General features: G+C 47.4%; 1 pseudogene; it reads right to left on the bottom strand.

The window, feature by feature from the left end:
* Positions 1–219: 219 nt before the first annotated feature.
* Positions 220–336, bottom strand: LOC134953736 (5S ribosomal RNA; annotated as a pseudogene).
* Between the last annotated feature and the right edge of the window lie 5,248 nt (positions 337–5,584).

The raw sequence follows: 5,584 nt of genomic DNA on the forward strand, positions 1-5,584 counted from the left end.
AGTAGTCTTAAATAAAATAATAATTTTTATTAGATATGCCTTAAAAAACTAATTTTATTAACATAACATATATATTTTTCGGGGGAAAAATTGTGATCATATGTGAAAATATATAACAATAATGAATATAATGTTACCTGACTTTGGCTATTCAGGAATATATTGTGGTCCGTCGGTGCAGTTGTCCCCCTATATGATATGTGACCACTTGAGTTACTTGCCCTACAATACCTGGTATTCCCGGGTGGTCACCCACCGAGTACTGACCAGGCCCTTACTTCTTTGCTTCCAAGATCAGACGAGATTGGGCTTACAGAGTAGGGTATGATTGTAGGACTAAGCAACAAAAAGTGAGACATATATTGATTTTGTAGAGAGAAGATTATTTCTATTCTAGAGTGACCATCATCTTATTTATATTATAGCCCATATGTAATGTCTCAGGGAAAATTGTTTGAATCATAGGTCACAAGTTAATGGGTATAAATTGATTAGTTTTAGTTGGACCCCGTATCAGGAGGTATGAGGCACTTGTGCCTTAGATACTGATTTCTACTGAGGAAACAAAAAACACCATATCAAATAATGTGGTAATTATACTTGCATCAAAAAACAATTGATTTAAGTCACACATTGGAGGTATGAGGTACGTGTGCCTCAAATAACGGTATATGCCTTAAATATACATTCCTCCTCAAATAACCATGTGGTAATTATACTTGCATCAAAGACAATTGCTACGTTGGAGGTACGAGGTACGTGTGCCTCAAATAGCGGTATATGCCTTAAATATACATGCCTCCTAACCAGATGGTAGACATTATGTCAAATGGTAGTAGATACAGATATGAATTATTCATGGTAGATGCTAATATCTAGGGTACCATTTAGGTACCCAGTTTGTGGGTTCCCTAACCTCTTAATTGCCAGTGTGTAATTATGAAAAGTGTTCCAACTTCATCCTAATAAAAAGGATAGAGCAGAGAATAAATGTGGCTAGGATACAGGTCTGACCACCCTTCTGCTCAGGAGGACAGTTACCAGAAATAACCCATTGCACTTCTGGGGTACACTCATGGTACAGTAGCTTGGGTACACTGGCCCCGCCTCCTGGGCTAGGGAGCAGTCCATAGTCCTGCTTTTTTGGGCAGTCCATCCAGATATGTCTGGGCTCCCTACATTCACACTAGCTTAGCTAGCCTCTTTATCCACGCGGTTTTCACTGTAGGCCCCATGCAATTCCCCGATACCCAGGGTTTTGTTTTAACACAGGTTTTGGCACAAAACCAAGAGGTCTGGCCATTTGTTCCAACACACCAAATCTCTCTACCAGCATGGCAAGTTCCTTGGGGGTTTGGGGTATGCCGCAATCACCAACTGCCTTTGCTGCTGTTCCCTCACAAGCATTTTCAGTATTTCCTCCGGGTCTGGGACTGAGGGTCGACAGCACAAAGGTCGACACACCTTAGGTCGACGCCAATTGGTCGACACACCTTAGGTCGACATGGACCAAAGGTCGACATGGACAAAGGTCGACAGGAACAAGGTCGACATGGAAAAAGGTCGACATGAGTTTTTTATGTTTTTTTGGTGTCGTTTTCTTCGTAGAGTGACCGGGAACCCCAATTAGTGCACCGCGTCCCCTCGCATGGCTCGCTTCGCTCGCCATGCTTCGGGCATGGTGCCTTCGCTCCGCTGCCGCTTCGCTCGGCACACTTTACCGTTCCAATCGTAGTCCACGTGGATCGTTAAGTATGAAAAGGTTCAAAAAAAGGAAAAAAATCGTGAAAAACTCATGTCGACCTTTTTCCATGTCGACCTTGTTCCTGTCGACCTTTTGTCCATGTCGACCTTTTGTCCATGTCGACCTAAGGTGTGTCGACCAATTGGCGTCAACCTAAGGTGTGTCGACCTTTGTGCTGTCGACCTGGAGTCCGGATACCATTTCCTCCATTTTGCCTTCTTTATGGGTTGGGAAGTGGAAATTAGCTTCCCAATGTTCCCATGCACTGACACCACTTGTGATAAAGAAGCTGTGTAGTGGCAGCACACACTGACTCTGGAGTTCTTCACCATGGTTTTATTTTGTCAGGATGACCGCAGTCCAGTAGCCATTAAAAGGTAAATGTTCAACTACATAGCCCTGTTACTCACTAACAGAAACCTACTTCCTAGTAGGGATAGCCATCGGTGTGTTCACCATCAATGGTAACCATCGATGATTGAACTGTGCTTGACCATCGATAGTCACCAACTATGCTATGGGAGACCATCAATAGTTTCACCCACTGAGGTCATCCCTGTTATTTCAGTCAATCAATCAAGTTCGGGTCAATCACAGCATGGGCCAGGGCTTCATGGGTGTCGGGGGCAGAGCTATGCTCATTTATATACTTGGATACAAATATATATATATATATATATATATATATATATATACAAAAGCCCTCACTCGCTGACTGACTGACTCATCACTAATTCTCTTACTTTTCCTCCAGTGTGTAACATTTAATAAGCTAGAATGATGTAGGTAATGATGTCATTATGTCAACCCCCTTTTCATCCCCTTAGGGGAGGTTTATTAAAATTATAATTCCGATTTCCACCTACAGAATACCTGTGTTAAATTTCATCTTCCTAACATATTGGGAAGTAAGAGAAGTAGTGATGAGTCATTGAGTGAGTGAGGGCTTTCAATTTATATATAGGCTTTGACTCAAGAATTTCCCGTGGTCCCCATCCTATTTACTGTACCAAAAATACACAAAGACAAACACAAACCACCAGGAAATAGGCCATAAATTCCGCCACATCATCATTATACCAACCGATTTCCTAATTCTTGGACCATTGATAGTTCAACAATCGTCTTTTATCAAAGACACCACTGACTTTCTGGTCTTACTGGGTAAAACGGCTACATTACCTCCAGATACCCTGTGTGTCATAGATATATATAGGGGGTCATTCTGACCCAATCGCGCGCTGCAGTTTTTTGCAGCGTAGTGATCGGGTCAGAACTGCGCATGTTTGACAGGCAGAGGCGGTCGATGGGCGGGAGGGGGCGAAACGGTGGCGTTTGGCAGCCGTTTCGTGGGCACGGTCCGGCCAACGCAGGTGTGGCCGGACTGTGCGGGGAGTGGCCCGCAGCGGCTGCGTGACATCACACGCAGCCACTGCGGGCCGGGGAGCGAAGAGTAGCTCCTGGCCAGCACGCTAAAGCTGCGCTAGCCGGGAGCTACTCTTGAAGTGCAAAGGCATCGTCGCTGTGCGATGCCTTTGCATTTCTGCGGGGGTGGGGCGGACTAGCCTTGACATGCGGGGTGGACTAGGTGGGTGTCCCCCCGCATGTCTGAGTTCATGATCGTAGCAGTGCTAAATTTAACGCAGCTATGATCAACTCGGAATGACCCCCATAGTCTCCATACGAGTATTCCACGCACCAAAGTACTAGAATCTGTGAGAGAATTCTTGACACAAGAGAACATGCAAGTCCTGGCTTTGGATTGTTTTATACAGCTACTAGAATTGACTTTGAAGAGGAACTATTTCCTGTTAGACGGATGGTTCTATCTTCAGCAGACCAGGTATGCTATGGGCAGCAATGTGACACCGTCATATGCCATATGAAGAGAACAAATTGTTCTTCAGCAACAACCGCATCCAGCAGCACATACTAACATGCTGTCATTATATCGACGATATATTCATGCTTTGGACGGGCGGTGAAGCCCTTTTTAAAGCCATGATGGATGACATAAACTGAGATGCCACGTACATCAAATTCTCACATCAGAGCAACGCACACAAGATCAACTTTCTTGAGGTCAGAATATTTATCATCAACAATAAGATTAGTACTTCAGTGTACACCAGGGGCGGATTGGGACGCCGGACCAGATCCTGGTTGGCTGGCCCAGTTGCCTGCTCAATGCCGCCCATCACCCCTTTGCTAGGGCAGTGCAGTCGATCCGGCAGCGTTAAATGAGACTTCTGCGCATGCGCAGAAGCTCCATAAAGACCAATGAAACATGGCTGCCGGGGGAGCTGCTGCGCATGCGCAGACGCAGCAGCTTCACGATTAGTGTTTCTTTGCAGATCCCAGGCCGTGAGGGGCACAATGCTGCTGCTGAGACTGCACATTCCCTGCACTGACTCACTGAACGGTGGATGCAATTGCAATGTGCGGACTTTCACCTGACCGCACATCGCTCCTCCGCTCCTCATGTACATGACCGGCACCTCTCTGTGAGTGGATGCGCTGCAGTGGTGGGGGGAGGAGCCTACACCAGCAGGTGCATAACATCTATGTTTGAAGGGGGTGCGAGCTCCCCCCTTGCCCCCCCAGTCCCCTGCAGTGAGAGAATTACTGAAGATTGCTGTGGAACAGTGTACCAATGCACATCTGCAGACACCTTCTTCCCTGTAACTCATTTGGAACACAATAAAATAAACAGCAATTCCAGCAGAACTAACTACTCGGGTGAAGCATCCACCTCCAGCTGCAACACGTTGATATGGTGCACTATATATAATTATATATGTGTAATTATATATCTAATTATGTATAACACACACATGCACACATATATATTTGAAATGATGCAGATTTAAAATGATGGAGATTATAGGTGGACTGGAAACAGGGGGGGGGGGGTTTTCTCAACCAGAGATGCACCACAGGCCACAGCAGCCGCCAATGACCACAGCCTCCTCCGCGCTGCCGCTGACCACAGCCTCCTCCTCCTCCGCACCGCAGATGACCACAGCATACTCTGCACCGCCGCTGCCGATCACAGCCTCCTCCACACCGCTGCTGCCGACCACAGCCCACAGCCACCTCCTCCTCCGCACCGCCAACCACAGCCTCCACTGCACTGCCGTTGCTGACCACAGCCTCCTCCTCTGCACTGCGTCCGCCGACCACAGCCCACAGCTTCCTTCTCCGAACCACTGACCACAGGCCTCCTCTGCACCGCCGCTGCTGACCACAGCCTCCTCCTCCGTACCACTGCCGCCGACCACAGCCCACAGCCTCCTACTCCGCACCACCAACCACAGTGTCCTCTGCACCTCCGCTGCCGTCCACAGCCACTGCTGCCACCAACCACAACCTCCTCTGCACCGCCGCTGCCGACCACAGCCTCCTCCTCCTCCGCACCACTTACGCCAACCACAGCCCACAGCCTCCTTCCCCTCACCGCTGCTTATCAGGTAATCTTACCCTGCTGCCTTTCTCTTTTCCTACTGTATGTCCTTGCTGTACCTCTCTCTGTCACTCTCTCTGTCCCTGTTGTCACTTTCCCTGTCCCTAATGTCCCCGCTGTCACTCTCTCTGTCCCTGAATTTCGTCTCAAACTATGTGGCATAATTTGAATTTCGGTTCATACTGTATGGTGTAACGTGATTTTGGCTCATACTGTGTGGCGTAACGTGAATTTGGCTCATACTGTGTTGCGTAACGTGATTTTGGCTCATACTGTGTGGCGTAACGTGATTTTGGCTCATACTGTGTGGCGTAATGTGATTTTGGCTCATACTGTGTGGCATAACGTGATTTTGGCTCATACTGTGTGGCATAATG

This window comes from Pseudophryne corroboree, chromosome 8, assembly GCF_028390025.1.
Source record: "Pseudophryne corroboree isolate aPseCor3 chromosome 8, aPseCor3.hap2, whole genome shotgun sequence".
Classification (NCBI taxonomy): Eukaryota; Metazoa; Chordata; class Amphibia; order Anura; family Myobatrachidae; genus Pseudophryne; species Pseudophryne corroboree.